A 15,711-nucleotide genomic window follows, 5' to 3' on the forward strand; every position below is an offset into this window, starting at 1 on the left:
ATAAAATTCCAAATTGTTTTCTAGAACAAATGCAGACTTTTCAAAATATTCACCTATGCAACCATTTCTCCATTCTTCTTTCCAACACTATTACATCATCTTGGAGAAGCTTCCCAGCACTAATGTTCCCTGACCTTGTACAGTGTCACCCCAGAAAAAACACATACACAAAATACAGCTAGTCAAACCCACTGAGGAAGATCTTCAAATAAGAGGCAATGTGGCATGGTGGGAAAAAACCACTAGATTTGTTGCATTCACATCCCAATTCTGCTCTTTACTAAATCTATATCATTTTGGGCAAGCCAACTCCGGGCTACTATTAGTTTTCTCCCCCATAAAATGAGAAGGTTAGAAAAGACTCAGATTAAGACAACAAATGCTTCCTAAATGCCTATTATGTGAAAGTTATCACATCAGGCTTTGAGGCTACAAAAATTAAAAAAAGATAGACAGCCCCTGGCCTTAAGGGCTTACCTTCTCCCAGAAAGGATACAACATGTACACTAAGATGCACAAAGTAATTAAAAGAGTAGATGATCTCTTGGTTCTAAAGCCGTGATCCCAATCATACTAGGCAATAAGGACATTCAGTTACAAGACTATCTATTTCCGCTTCTCTGTCCAGGGCATCACAAATGTGATTGGACCCAACTGTGAGAAGGACAAGATCATGAGAAAGGACAGAATTCTGTGGATTCCCATCTATTCACTTTGTGGGATATCTACAAGAAATTTTTAATCCAAGTCTGGCTTCCCCCAAACACCAACATCATTTGGCGTATCCTCAAGCAATGCAGAATTACATCAAAACTAGCCCATGTGAAATATAATTAGAAAATCAGATGAAGAAAAATATCACCCATCTCATTACAAGCCAAATGAAAAGTATTTCTGGATTGTGTGTCATCCTGTTGATATGGGAAACTAAGAGTGGACAATTTACAATCCAAGATTAGATTTAGAGCTAGAAGAGACTTCCAGGGCCATCTTATTCTATATATCCGAAGCTCCATGACTTACAGGTAATAAGTAGCAAAGCTAGAATTCAAAACAGGCTCTCTGACTCCAAATCCAGCAGTCTTTCTATTTATTATATGGCTCGACCTCTCAATGTCAGTGCATCATTCAGGTCCCTTCCCATCCACCTTCTTAACCCACCCTTTCCCCTTCAAGATTCAAAAATAAACTTTTAAAAAATTATAGAACCAAAAGAGTTCATTGACATCATCTGGTCCATCAATTATATCTTCTAGAGGAAGAAAATATAGCCTAATGAAGTTATATGAGCTGCTCAAAGTCACACAGGCAATAAAACCAGTGAGGGAATTTGTACCCAGGTCCTCTGATTCCAGGTGCTCTTTCTATCATATCACACCATCTCTCAAAATTCTCTTCCCGAGCAAATAATAGAAAGCATTTTCTTTCCTTTCCATAAAGGTTTAAAGACTCTACAAAATAGTCAAACATGTTTTAGTCTCCAAGGCTATGTTCACCTGATACTGCTGTTGAGATCACAGCATGGACTGGGGATAAATGAGAGAAGGACAGCTAGGTGGTACAGTGGATAAAGCACTGGGCCTGGATTCAGGAAGACATCTTCATGAGTTCAGATCTGGCCTCAGATACTTATTAGCTGTGTGACCCTAGGCAAGTCACTTAACTCTTGTTTGTCTCAGTTTTCTCATCTTAAAATGAGCTGGAGAAGGAAACAGCAAACCACTCTAGCATCTTTGCCAAGAAAAACCCAAATGGGACCATACTGAACAACAATAACAAAGGAGGGGAACATAAAGTTGATTGAGTTGTACTTTCCCTTCCCTTTCCCTGCCCCCAACAATCAAGATCAGAGATAAAATAGCTTTGGGTTGGGGAGGTCGAGGGTAGAGAGAGCAAATTTCAAGGGAAAGGGGATGCCCCAACAGGCACTTATTTATCAACCTGGTAATTTTGGGAGGTTCACTATGACAGCATGATTAACCAGAGGGGCTGTAGGAGTGACAAAGTGCCAAAGGGTTGGTTGGGAATGTATTTTAGGACCTCAGACTCCCTTTCTTTATTAATATCCACAGGCTTTGCCAGGATTTTATTTTCACATGTAGATTGTTACCTTCTCCTCTGCAAGATAAAAAGTTTAATTGATTTGGGGATGGGACTGTGTTTGTTTGCTTGTGCTTTTTTTTAACCTGGTTTAGGAAAACCAGTCAGACACAGGAAAGGCATTAGAAGAAGAGGACAGGGTAGTATTTTTTTTCCTCTGATGAAAGTCACTGCCAATATAATGAGCAAAAACTACTAGATAATAGGTCTTCCCACCCTGGACACAAGAATCCATTTTCCAATCAGAAATTTCCCTAAAAAGAGATTTCCCTGAGTTCAAACCCAGTCTCAGTCACTCATTCTTGGGATGACCTAGCTCAAGTCACTTAATCTCTATAAATCCCTATTTACTCATATATACAATGGAAGGGGCATTGGAGGCTTGGGCCTGGGAAACCTCAGGAGTCTCTTTTACCTGTAAGTCTAGGATTCTATGATCCTTGCAGTCACACCGCCATTACCCTAGAACTTGTAGTCAGCTTGAGTCTAGTTAAAATCAACAAACATTTGGTAAGTACTTACGAGGTTCAAGGCACTGGGCACATGAAGTAAGCCAAGTCCCTGTCTTTGAAGCAGCTTACAACCTCATGTTGCAGATAAGAATTTACCCAAATAACTGTAAAATGGGAGGAGGATTTCAAGATATAGACACCCACCTTCCTCATTCTCTCCCTTTGTTATCATTCCTGAACCAAAGCATTTCAAGCCCAAAAAATTTCTGCTGTGACAAAATTATTGCTCTCTCAAAGGACTCAACTGGGAGGCAAGAGTGGGTGGGGGGAATGGAGGAGGGGAGAAGAAGATGTGCTTTTCTGAAGATGTGCAATGTATAGATCATGTTTACAAAACTTTATCCTTTCCTACTCCTGCCATAGTTATCAAATCAACAAGTATCTATGGAGGACCTACTAGTTCTTGGACTCACACAAACTCTCAGCAGAATATAAAGAATATGAATACAAAATTATCTGCTCTGGAAGAGTTTATAATTCCTAGAATGATAAGATTAATGTGTATGAAACAAAAGAAAACAGTATATGATAATATATCACTATACCATTATAATGATATATCACATATGTTATATATCATTAATAATGATAATATATCTCTATAAATGCTATGGTACAGACAAGGCTATAAGTTTAGAAGAGAAAAAATGAAGGATACTGTAGTGAGAGAAGGCTTCATGGAATGAGTGAAGTTTGAGATGGACTTTGAACAATGGGAAGATCTAGAAAACTGAAAGAGAAGGGAAGGGGCCATCAGGTAAAGGAAGAGCATTCCTAACAGGGTAGAAGGAAAAGAAATGGAATATTATGACCCAATAAGCAGTGTGGTATAATGGTTAAAGGGTTGGTATCTAAGCCAGGAATACATAGGATCAAGTACTGACTCAGACGTATAGTAAGTCTGCAAGCATGGGCAAATCATTTTAACCTTTTAATGTTCCAACCCTACAAGTTGGCAAACTAGACTAGATGGCAGGCTGCACTAGTAGAGAGAGGAAAACATAAAGGAGGGGGAAAAGAAGAAGATAGAAGAAGGGAGAAGGAGAGAGAGGAGGGGGTGGGGGAAGATATGTATCAAATTAGCACTTCTACTAAACTGTAGACTCTCTGAGGTAAAGAGAGTTTCTTATTTATCTCTGTATTCCAATTCAGTGTTAAACTCAGTTCATTGTACACAGTAGATAATAAAGGTTTGTTGAATGAATTTTACAAAACAGGCAGCTGAGGCCTTGTAGGTGATAAAGTTGGATAAGTAGAGTAAGGATCAAATCACAGACATCCTTGAAAAATAGATAAAGAAGTTTAGAAAATCCAGGTCAGGAAGTTTTCAGAGGAAGTCTAAGTTATCAATAATCATCTGGAAAAAAAATGCTCAAATCACTAAAAGTTAGAAAAATACACATTAAAGCAACTCTCAGGTGAAACCTTACACCCATCAGATTAGCAAAATTGACAATAAAAGGGAAATGGCAAATCCTGGAGAGACTATGGGAAAACAGGTACATTAATAGACTCTTGGCAAAGTTGTGAACTAGCCTACTCATTCTGGAAAGCAATTTGGAACTATGCCCCCCAAAACTTAATGCACTTCATATCCTTTTCCCGGTGATATCCTTACTAGGTTTACATTTCCAAAGAGATCAAAGAAAGAATGAGTACGTTCAAAAATATTGATAGAAGCTCCTTTATGGTGTTTAAGAACTAGAAACTAAGGTAGTACCCATTAACTGAGGAACGGCTGAACAAAGTGTGGTATGTGAATACAATGGAATACTATTGTGCTGTAAGAAATGATGAAGGGGATAGTTGCAGAGGAACATGGGAAGACTTGCATGAACTGATGCAGAATGAAGTAAACAGACGCAGGAGAACAATTTATAGATAACAACATTGTAAAGACGAACAATTCAAACATCTGATCAACAGTAACCAATCATAATTCCAGTCACGACTCATGATGAACATGCTACCCACCTTCTGATGATCTTCTGTCAGGACACAGATTGAGATGTAGACAATGGAGAATTTACTATATTTGGCTATGCATATTTGTTACATGGATTTTATTTTTCTTTCCTTTTGTGGGGTGAGAGGAAGGTGAGTGGGAGGGAGAGAAAATAGATTTTTGTATATTCAAAATTTTTTAAATTTATTTTTAAAAAAACATTTTGGCCAAGCCACAGCTTTACTCCAACTCAAGAGAAAGTTTCTCTCTTTAATATAATAGCTCCACAAAAAAATGGAAATTAAATGGGTACCCATTAACTGGGAAATGATTGAACAAAGTATGAATGATGAAATGAACATTTCCAGAGAAACCTGGGAAAATTTACATGAACTGATACAGAGTGAGTGAATAGATCCATAAGAGAGGAACAATATTTTAAAATGTTACCTGGAAGAGATAATACACTAAATAAGCAGAATGAGACACACATTTTTGGTCATGGACAATACGGGTATTTGTTTTACTTGACTTTTATTTGTTACAAGGATTTTTTTTCCCAGTGGGCTAGAGAGAGAAAATAAATGCTTCTTAGTTGGAAAAATAATAATTTTTAAAAGGATAGTCATAGTCTAGGATTGAGGGTAGATAAAAAAGCATTTTAAGAACAGGAACAGAGAATCTGCATAAACATATTAGTATTACCAGATCAGAGGGTGCCCAGAGGACTAGCAACTTATCTGACAGGTTGGAATATAAAATACTAAATAGAAAATTGTGTTCAAAAGTTGTGAGAAATAAAGAGAGAAAGGCAGGTTAGGCCTAGATTGTAGGTTTCTGAATGTTAAATTATGTAGATTGTAGTCTTTCCTATATGGATCCAGAGCCAATGAAGTAATTTAAGCTAAAAAGTGACATAAAATCTGTGCGTGACACAGATTAATCTGCTAACATTCTGAGGCTTGTGGCAATTAGTACAATGTCATCTGAAAAGAGGAACATTTGGAGAACCTCACCATCAATAAGAAATCCTTCCAGCATTCTGAGGCTTGCTGCAATCAGTACAATGTCATCTGTAAAATGGAACGTTTGGAGAACCTCACCTTTCTGGAGCCCCAGATACACAAAAAAAGGATTCTCAGGGAAATCTACAATAATATATAGGAGACTGGTCTAACCAACCACCGTGGAAAACTACAGTGGATGAAAAATGAATACTGGCCAAATAATCACATGGTAATCCATCAGATTACATATAGCTAATGAATCAGACCCAAAATTGAGCAGAATTGGGTAGGGTTGGATTTGGGAAACCTTACAGCACTTTTAATGATTTTGAATTGTCCACTCCTGTAGCATCACTACTATCTCAGTGGAAAAAAAACAGATCTGGACCCCTGTCCCCCAAAAAAAAACCATCTGAGGGTTGTGATATGGCTTCAGTTCATAGAATACAATGGCATGACCAGACTTAACGCTGATAAACTGTGATATGTAAATGTTATATAATTACTACTGTACCATAAGAAATGACAAATGAAAGAATCAGAGAAACTTGAGAAGACTTGTATGAACTGACGCAGAGTAAAATAAATAGAGGCAGAAGAACAATTTACACAATGAATAAAATAATGTAAAGGAAAGCACCACTGAAAACCATCAGAATCCAATCAAGGCAGTGGCTAATCATGGGTGAAGAGGGCTGACAGTGAAGCATGTCTTCTTCCTCTCATCAAGGAGGTGGTAGACAACATGTGCAAAATTACCAGATGTACAATGTGTTAGTCTGTTTTAATTGGGCTTTTTTTTTTTACTACAAAAAAGGGTTCTATTGATTGGGGAGGGGTAGCAGGAAGAAATCATCAGGAAATGACAGTGATGTTAAAAGAAAAAAAGACCTCAAAAGAATATCGATTCTATTTTTAGAATAAATTTTATTGATGATGTTTGTTTTCACTTTATAGTCATTTCTGCCCCCTGACACACACACACACACACACACACACAACACACACAACACACACAGAAACTGAATTCTCCCTTGTAATTAAAAAAAGATTTCAGCAAAAACAAATGCATATAACAATGAATTCAACATCCTGCCCTTATAGTCCCTGTCTCTCTGCTAAGAAGAAAGAGTTATCAGCACACGATGATCCAAGACAATCCCAAAGGACTAATGATGAAGCATACTATCCATACCCAGAGAAAGAACTGATGTCAACTGAACATAGACTGAAGCATGCTATTTTTCATTTTCTTTCTTTCTTTTTTTTTCTTTTATCTGAGTCTTCTTATACAAAATGGCTAATATGGAAATGTCTTACATAATTGCACATGTATGACCTATATCTGATTGCATGCCGGGGGGAGGCAGGAGGGAAAAAGGGACAGAATTTGAAACTCAAAACCTTAAATAAAAATGTTTTAAAAATTGGGGGGAAAAAAGGTATGTCTTATCATATGTAGAAAGAACATTGAAACAACCCAAAGTGAATGGAAAGAAACAGTGCCATTAAGCAGGATGTCTCTAGTGCATTAGCAATGCTAACATTTGCACAAAGTCATGTAAAAAAGCTACCATTGAGACTGCATGACTAGAAGAGGTAAGCCAGTCATGAAATGAAAGTGAGTGATGATTTCAGCAGAGCATTGCCACCTCCAAGACACAAAAGAAGGACTTCCATGCCCTTAGGCAAATCTTCTTTGGAGGATTTGGTAAGAAATCTGGACAAGCATTATACTGGATAAATCACAGATATTTGCAAATATCAATACTGTCTGGTAGCAATGTGCAAGATAAATTGGAGGGGGAGAGACAGGAGACAGGGAAACTAATTCAAAAGCAATTGCAATGGTCCAGCTGTGAGGCAGCGGGGTCGAAACTAGGATGGTATCAATGGAGGTAGGAACACCATCATGCTACAAGCATCATGAAAGAAAGACCGATAGAACTCAGTGGATAATTAGACTGGGGTAAAGAAAGAATAAGAAGGGAAGAGAAAAACGGCTTGAGCACAGGGGACTAGGAGACAAATAATGCCATCTTCTCCAGCTGATTTCACAGATGAGGAAACTGAGACAAACAGGGTTAAGTGACTTATAAATGTGAAAGAGATAATTAATTTGGGGTGAGTGAAGCACATCCAAATAGAAACACTGGGCAAGAATTTGAGATGAGATAAACAGCTGTTCTAGCCTATCCCCAAAAACATACTCCCTGGTACTTGGGCCCATCATTCATAATCATTAGAACATTTTGACTGACATCAATCAACATAATAATGTACGTAAACACAGAAGTAAATATGATCCAATCTGCACCTAAAAAACCCATTTTACATTTGAGCAAATAAAAGCAAGGAAAAAGAGGCTGCTAGATGGTTCAGTACATAAAGTACTGGCTTTGGATCCAAGAAGATCTAAGTTCAAATCCAACCTCAAATGCTTACTAGCTGTGTGACTCTGGGCAAGTCACTTAATCCTGTTTGCCTCAGTATCCTCAACTGTAAAATCAGCTGGAGAAGGAAATGGCCAACCACTCCCATATCTTTACCAAGAAAACCCCAAATGGGGCCATAAAGAGTCAGATATGCATGAACAACAACAAAGTGAATTGGCCAGAATCATGTCATTAGTAAATCAAAATGACAAATCATAAATGCCAAAATTATAGAATTACAAACCTAGAAGGACCCTTAGAGAACATTAAGACCAACTCTCTAACTCTCTCATTTTGTAAATGAGAATACTATAGCCCAGAGAAGTTAAATAACATGTCCAATAGCACCCAGCTCATGAGTGTTACAAACAGGGTTTGAACCCAGGTCATATAACTTCTTATATAACAGGGCTCTTTTCATGTTACCACACTGAGTCTCAGTTCTGTTCACTGACCAGGACTAAGAGAAATCACTCACTGAAGCCAGGCTCAAGTCCCATATTCTCTATTAAGGAAGGCATGATGAAGGAACACAAAGAGCTCTGATTTTGGAATCAGAGTATCTGAGTTCAAATCCTAGGGCTACTCCTTTACTACCTTGGTGATTTGGGGCAGGTCAGCAACCATGCTTTCCTCATCTGCAAAAAGAGCAGATTAGACTAGGAGACCTCTAAGGTCCCTTCCAGGTTTAAATCTATGATTCAAGTCTTCCCTGACTACTCTAGTCCTCAATGATCTTTCATTTAAAAGCCTTCAGCACTTACTGTACCCCACAATTTTACAGTTAATCACATGCTAAAATTATTCTCTCATTGATTCATATGTCTGGGTCATATTTCCATAAGAGAATGACAAACTCTTTGAGGGTAAAGATGATGCTTTCTAATACTCATGTCAACTAACCAACAAAAGAAGTCTATTAAGCCTTAATCCATATTTAGCCATCAAGCTGGGAGACACAGAAATCAAAGATTAAGCCCCTGTCCTCAAGGGCCCTGCTATCTTTCTCCCATAGTACCCAACACTGTGATCCATAGGCTCAAGAGCTGTAAGACATATTAGAGATCACATACTCTAATCTCTTTATTTTACAGATGAGGAAACAGACTCAGAGAAATAAGGTGACTCACCTAAGGTCACACATTAGTAAATAAGCTTCAAATTCAGGTCCTTTGACTTCAAATCCAAGTTATTTTCCAATATAACTTGTTGCCTGGCTTGTGGCACTAGGTTCATAGAAAGAACTTAAATATCCATTGATTGATCCTCTACTTGGCTTTGGAAGCTCTGACATCATTTTGGCATAGAACAGGCCTGTACAGCCTGAGGCCCTCTACATTTTTCACTGGCCACTGGAAATCTTTTGGTGTGTGGCAGGCTGTGAAGGCCTGGCATAGAGCGTAAGGTCCTTGAGGCCATGGACTGTTTCATTTTTGTCTTTATATCCCCACTGGCTAGCACAATGCATATAGTAGGTACTTAATAAATGCTTATTGAGTGATTAGTGCCTGTCTTCTTGTTTCTCCTCTAGGTCTCAAGCTGACCACAAGGTGAAGGTTTTGTCTTCCTTAGGTCATGATTCACTCAAAATATTTTCCGGTCAGACTGAAAATCAACTTCCTGCTCCAGGAACAGAGATCTATGTGGAATGTGCATAATTACTGCAGCAGGCTTTATTTGCTATAAAAACATGGATTTTTTTTTGTTGCTTCTCAACTGTAAAATAATCAATAAATAGAATTCAAATGAAAAATGCCAACATTTAGGAGAGCAACTCTTTTATGGTTTTCTTCCTTTTGGGTCTAATTAACACTTCAGGGATAAACTGTGTTGTTACATTTTACTAAACTAAGTCAGTTAAGATACAAACTCTAGCTTTCTCCTATTATAGGTGAGATGGCATTTTCAAACATGTTTAAATCCTTAAAAACTCCAAAACTGAAATTGTTAACAAAACAACCTTTCAATGAATAGCACGGACTTGATCCAATTACAATGTGTTCATTTCTGCATAATTTGTCCTTGCTTCTCTAAGGAAAGCTGTCACATAGTAACCTTCAAATAAAGCAGACTACCCCATGAGTAGAAGCAGCTACCTCTCTGGCTCTGTTTCTTCCTCTAATGAAAAGACATGCCTTTTGGACAATGACCACCCAGCCGGTGAAAGTTTCATGAATCACTTTCAGAGTAGATGACACCTTTTCAATTATAATATTGCTATAATAAACCCCCACTGAGCCATAGGGCATGAAACCCACATCCAACAAATGGCACCTATTTATTCCCTAATTATGTTGCAACACATCCTCTTCCTTTGTTGATGATGAAGATAAAATACTCTTTTAATTTCAGGGCCTCCTGGGGTGAGGGGGACTGAGAGATTCATCTCTAAATTATAATTGTAGTTCTGAACTCTGCTAATGGAGAGCTGAATGCTCTCAAGAAAGACAGTCAGCTTCTCTGTGCCTTTAAGCCTTTTACATATCAGATAGCAATGGTTGGTTAATTTGAATCAGAACCAGGGGACCCCTAGAAATGCCAGCCTTTGCTTGCCATTCAATTTTTTGAGTTGTGTGATCTGTCTTGAACTCAGTTTACCCACCTGTAAAATCCCATGAGAGGTAGTTCGGGTAATGGATAGGGAGGTGGACTGGAAGTCTGAAAGATTTGCTTTCAAGCCTTACTTCTTAACACAACGAGGCTGAATGACCTCACGCAATTCATTTAACTGATCGTTGACCCAAGAAACTCTAAGATGAACAGCAGGTGAGGCTCTACCTTGATGAAGGGTGTTTCATCCCTGCAAGTTACTTACACCACTGACATCTCAGGTCCAGTCTAAAAAATAATGAGGCTATGGGCTTCAAAAATGCAGCTGTGAGAGCAGGAACTACCCAGCACCTTGCATTAGGCATATAATATTATATTATTATTACTGTTACCACAGCTCCCTTCCTACTCTGCCAGAGGTACTGTTTGCCAAACAATGTGAGAGTCCCTGGTGGAAAGTCATAAATACAACTTTCTCTTCCTTATCCATAGCAACAAGAAGACCGGATCAATTAAACATACAGATATTCCCCAAACTTCATCTCAGCCAACAGCTTTTACCATCAAGCTTTTCATCAAAACTAGGCATAAAGAGATTGGACTTACCAGCGACATCTTTGCTTAAGGGTAAAAGCACTGGACTCAGGCTGGAATCCTTCCTCTCACACTGACTAGCTTTGTGACTGTGAGCAAATCATAATAACCTCTCTGAGCCTCTACTTCTCTAAAATGGAGATAATACTGAAAACACCTATCTCAGAAAGCTGCTGTGAGGATCAAGTGAGATAATAAGGTATATAAAGCACTTTGTAAGACTTAAAGAGCTATAAAAATGTCAGGAACAATTACATCCAAGAAGGAGAGCTTGGGACCATAGAAAAAGCACGATGGCTCTGGAGTCAAGTGACCTGCCTCCAAATCCTGCCCCTGATTCTTACTATATGTGTGACTTTGATTCCATCCCCTAAGCCTCCTTGAGCTTAAATGTCACCATCTATAACATGGCTAGGTTGAACCAAGTAGCCTCTGCAATCACTTCTAGTTCTAGAACTATGATCTAGGCCACATTGTGTGGGTGTCTGAGCATCCTTGACTGTTCCCTGCATACAGTAGGTACTCCATAAATGTTTGCTGTTGAGGAAGAACAAGGAAGTAGTCAAAAGGTTGCAAAGCAAAAAACAGTCCACTTTAAATCAATAGCATCTAATCAATAAAATTCAGTATGCATATTTGCCCACTCTACCTTAGAATCTAGCCAAGGGTTCTTTGATGGTAAGCTTGGAGCATAAGTCCCAGCCTGAGCCTTATATTAAATGGTTCCAGCTTCTACCCATCAGCCTAGCTCTTTCCTTACAAGTCCCAGATTATGGTCTACACCTTGTCTCTTAAGACACATATCTTGAGCTTTCCCACCTCTGGATCTTTGCTCATGTAATTAACAGTACTTAGAATGCCCTCAAACTTCTCTTCTTCCTCCTTCAAAGCTTAGCTCAAGTCCCCATCTCTTTCAGCAAGCTTTTCTCCATCCCCTCCTCTGAAGTCCTATACTACTTAGGGGTAGCATTTAACTACAACATAAAGCAGTCCTTACCCTTTCTACTAATTCATAAGTTTTAGAGCTGAAAACTCCTCAAAGGCAAGGACTACCTGATAGGTATCTCTATTATGCTAGCCTATCGCTGGTATTTCAAAGGAGCTGAATCAGTATTTTGTTTAGGTCAGGAATGATTCTTGAATCACCAAAATAGTTAACATTTCTATAGTACTTCAGAGTTCACAGATCCCTTCACCAGCAACCAGTTGATGAGAGCAGTATCACCTTGTTTGTTGCAGTTGTTCAGTCTTTTCCATCCTGTCTAACTCTCCATGACCCCATGTTGGTGTTTTTTTGGTGAAGATATTGGAGTGGTTTGCCATTTCCTTCTCTAGTTCATTTAACAGATGAGGAAATTGAGGCAAACAAGGTTAAGTGAGGTACTCAGGATCACAAAGCTAGTGTCTGAGGTCAGATTTGAACTCAGGCTCGGTGCTCTATCCACTGTGCCACTTAGCAGCCCCATGATTCCCATCACTGATGAGTAAAAGAAGGCTTAGAGAGGTTCTGACCTAGCCAAAGCCATGGAGATAGTAAGTGACATAATCAGAATTCAAACTTAAGACCTTTCATTCCAAGTTTATATTTCATTCTCTGGATTCCCAGGGCAGCATCTGTCAAAGAAATAGCACTGCTTGAACCCCCCAACCCATCTTCATCTAAATCAAGTGCAATTCTAGCCTCACACAGACTCAGTCTTCGTCAAAAGTTAACAACTCTATTTCCGTTTAAAATTTTTCATGTATATTCACTTAAAAGACACTTTTTAAAACTTTTTTTACATGTTTACATAATGCCGAATATATCCAAACTGATTTCCCCAGAATATTTGTTGATTAACGTGTGACAAGGTCCAGTGCCTCAGGAGATCCCTTTCTCAATTCTTGGGGAGTATAGTTGAGTGACCTCTTCACAAAGCTCTCAGCTGTTATCCCCATTAACCTGAGTTTGATTAAACTATGAAGACCTAAGCGAAACCCACCTGCCTTCTATTCACTGAGACCTCCTTCAGAACAAAGAAAGCCAGAGTTCAAACTCTCCTGTAATAAAGTCAGACCTGAGCTCCCAAAGCCTGAGCTTTTTTAGCCCTTCTCCTGCACAAGATTCATTCATTCCTCGAAGAAAATAGTTTTTGAGCCTTTTCCCACATCAATCCCACCCAACCGGCAAGCAGCTTCCCAGCCCACCTTTCTGCCCACCCAACCCCCTCCAGCAACCTCTGCTTTTCCTTCCCAGGGGTCACAGATTCCCACTAGGAGAGAATGGTCTCCGTCCCTGCTTTTCTAGTCTCAGGTGTCCCCCCTACCCCCCCTCCAAAAAAAATCACCAAGATCCAAAACAAACCCAGCTCACAGATTACTGTTCTCTCTTGTCACCCCTGGGACCATGCGGGCGCTTAACCACTCAGAGACTCTAGCCTTTCGAAAAGGAAACATGAAGGGGTTGGGGGGGAGGGGCATTTGGGCCTCCAGAGAGATTTCTAGAGGGCTATGGGGAATGTCTCCGGACACTGATCCATGGAGCTGAGATACCCTGTTAAACGGCAGAAGCCAGGGCAGCCCGGGGCTGCGGGAGAGCCCACACATAGCTTGCCAGCTCTTTGCTCTCAGAGACACCACAGAGATGCCTGAGTCTCAAACACAGACCCGCGTTTGTCCCTATTAGAAACATTCTGGGTTTAAAATCGGTATTACTTCAATACTTCAACTCTCTATGGTCTTCTGTATGGCGAGCTCCCTTCTCTCAGCAAAAGATCGCAACCTCTCTGCGCCTCACTAGGCAGTCTTCACGAGTTGCTAGGGTCAAAAAGAATTTTTTTTTAATCACCCATCACTTTCTGGGTTATCATTGCAAAACAAATAAACAAATTACATTTGGAAAGCCGGCTTCGTTTTGGAACACTTAGAAAGGTTATTACCCTTTCACCTCCTTCCAAGTAACACCCCCCACTACAGAGGGGAAAAGTTGGGAACTCAGGATCCTCTCTGCCGATCCACAGACAGACTATTCTCAACCCAGCCCCAGAAAGCCATTTTCGTTGGGGACAGATGATGCTCATGCCTCAGTTCCCTGCCCGAGCCATTGCTCCGAGCAAACCCGCTCAGCCCCGGGTCCCCGTTCTGAAAGGGTTTAGGAATCGGGGTGTGGGTCAAGGCAGGAGAGAAGGAAAGCCGGCAGTAAGGAGAGGGGGTAAGAGGGGAGGGTATTTTTCCGTTTCCCTCCTGCAGAAATGAAGCCATGGAAAGGGCTCTCGGGATCAGAAATGAGTAAGGTGCTGTGTTTCAGGAACCCCCGGGGAGGTGGCTCCTGACATCGCCTGCGGACCCGCGTCAGCTGCGCGCCCAGCCTCCGGGGGCACCCTAGCAGCCGTGCTGCCCACAGGGCACCACGGAGCCGCGGTGCTGCCAGGGTTCTCTCCCTCTGTTCCTCTCCCCCACGTGGAAGGAAACCTCAACCACACTCACGCGGCTGCGGGGACGCCCCGAGTCTGGTGGGGGTTCTCAGCCTTGCTCTCTGCCTTGTTGACTCACCTTGGCGCCCCTAGACCCCAGCCGGACCCCCAGGCTCCTCCCCGGGTTCTGGATTCAATCCCCAACCCTATCCGCAAAACTCGAGTGCCGCATCCTGGATCGCGGGATGAACCTGAGAGAGGCGGCAAGGGCACGAGTAGGAGGCAGGGGTGCAGGGCAAAGTTAGTCTGGGACCAAGCCCCGGGGACCCTTTCTTCCTGAGCCGCCTGTCCCCGCTCCCCCTCACTTACCTGTCTTCTCCGGAGTCAGGGAGCAGCGGCCGCGAAATGAGGCGAGCCCCGAAGCCTAGTTTCCGGAGCGGGGAGCGCGGACTGCCTGCCACCGGCCCTGCGAGCTGGAGGCTGGAGGCTGGAGGCGCGGCAGCGGCTGCAGCTGTCAGCGCTGCTGCCGAACAAGCCCCCACCCCTTCCCTCGTCCCTCCGTCCCTCCCTCTCCCCCTCCCTCTCCTCTTTTTCCTTCCTTTCTTCCTCTTTTCCTCTCCCTTCTCGATTCTCTCTGCCCTTCCTTCTCTACGCTTCTCGCTCCCCGTCTCTCATATCTGTTCCTTTCCCTCCGTCTCTCCCTTTTTCTCCATCCCTCTTCCTCCCTCCCACCCTCTGCCCGCCTCTCACGGTCTGGAGTTGCGGGTGTCCTCAGCGCCGCTGGCTGGTCTGGCCGAGGGGCGGGGCGGACCGCACGTGGGAAGGGGAGGGAGGGAGAACCCCAGTGAGCCCCGCGAAAGCCCCGCACCTGAGCCGCCGCAAACTGGAGAACACGAGGGACTTTAATGTGGATCAGGGCTGAGGACGAGAAAGAGGGACCAGAAAATAGAAGGGAAAAGGGCAGGACGTCATGAACACGCTAGGAAGACTGGTGTCAAAGCCAGAAGGTCCACGAATGGGACAGGGGACAGAGAAGCCTTGTTTTCCTCATCTATAACTCTCTTTTTTCTCTGTTATTTCTTTCCCCTCCCCCACCCAGGCGTCAACTTAAGCCTTCTTTCTTTTGCCTCTGCACCAATGTCTCTCTGCCTCCTCCCCCCTCCCCCCACTCCTGTT

The 15,711-nt window shown here is 41.6% G+C and overlaps 1 protein-coding gene across 6 annotated transcripts in view; it reads right to left on the reverse strand.

The window, feature by feature from the left end:
• Positions 1-15,068, reverse strand: part of MEGF11 (multiple EGF like domains 11) — a 475,650-nt gene extending 460,582 nt beyond the window's left edge. For 2 of the 6 annotated variants that reach the window (XM_072614460.1, XM_072614466.1), the window contains exon 1: positions 14,905-15,068. The gene's annotated coding sequence lies outside the window, so the exon portion shown is untranslated. The remainder of the gene's footprint in view (positions 1-14,904) is intronic. The other 4 variants (XM_072614458.1, XM_072614449.1, XM_072614439.1 and 1 more) reach the window with 3 other exon arrangements.
• Positions 15,069-15,711: the final 643 nt, after the last annotated feature.

This window comes from Notamacropus eugenii, chromosome 1 (genome assembly GCF_028372415.1).
Source record: "Notamacropus eugenii isolate mMacEug1 chromosome 1, mMacEug1.pri_v2, whole genome shotgun sequence".
Lineage (NCBI taxonomy): Eukaryota > Metazoa > Chordata > Mammalia > Diprotodontia > Macropodidae > Notamacropus > Notamacropus eugenii.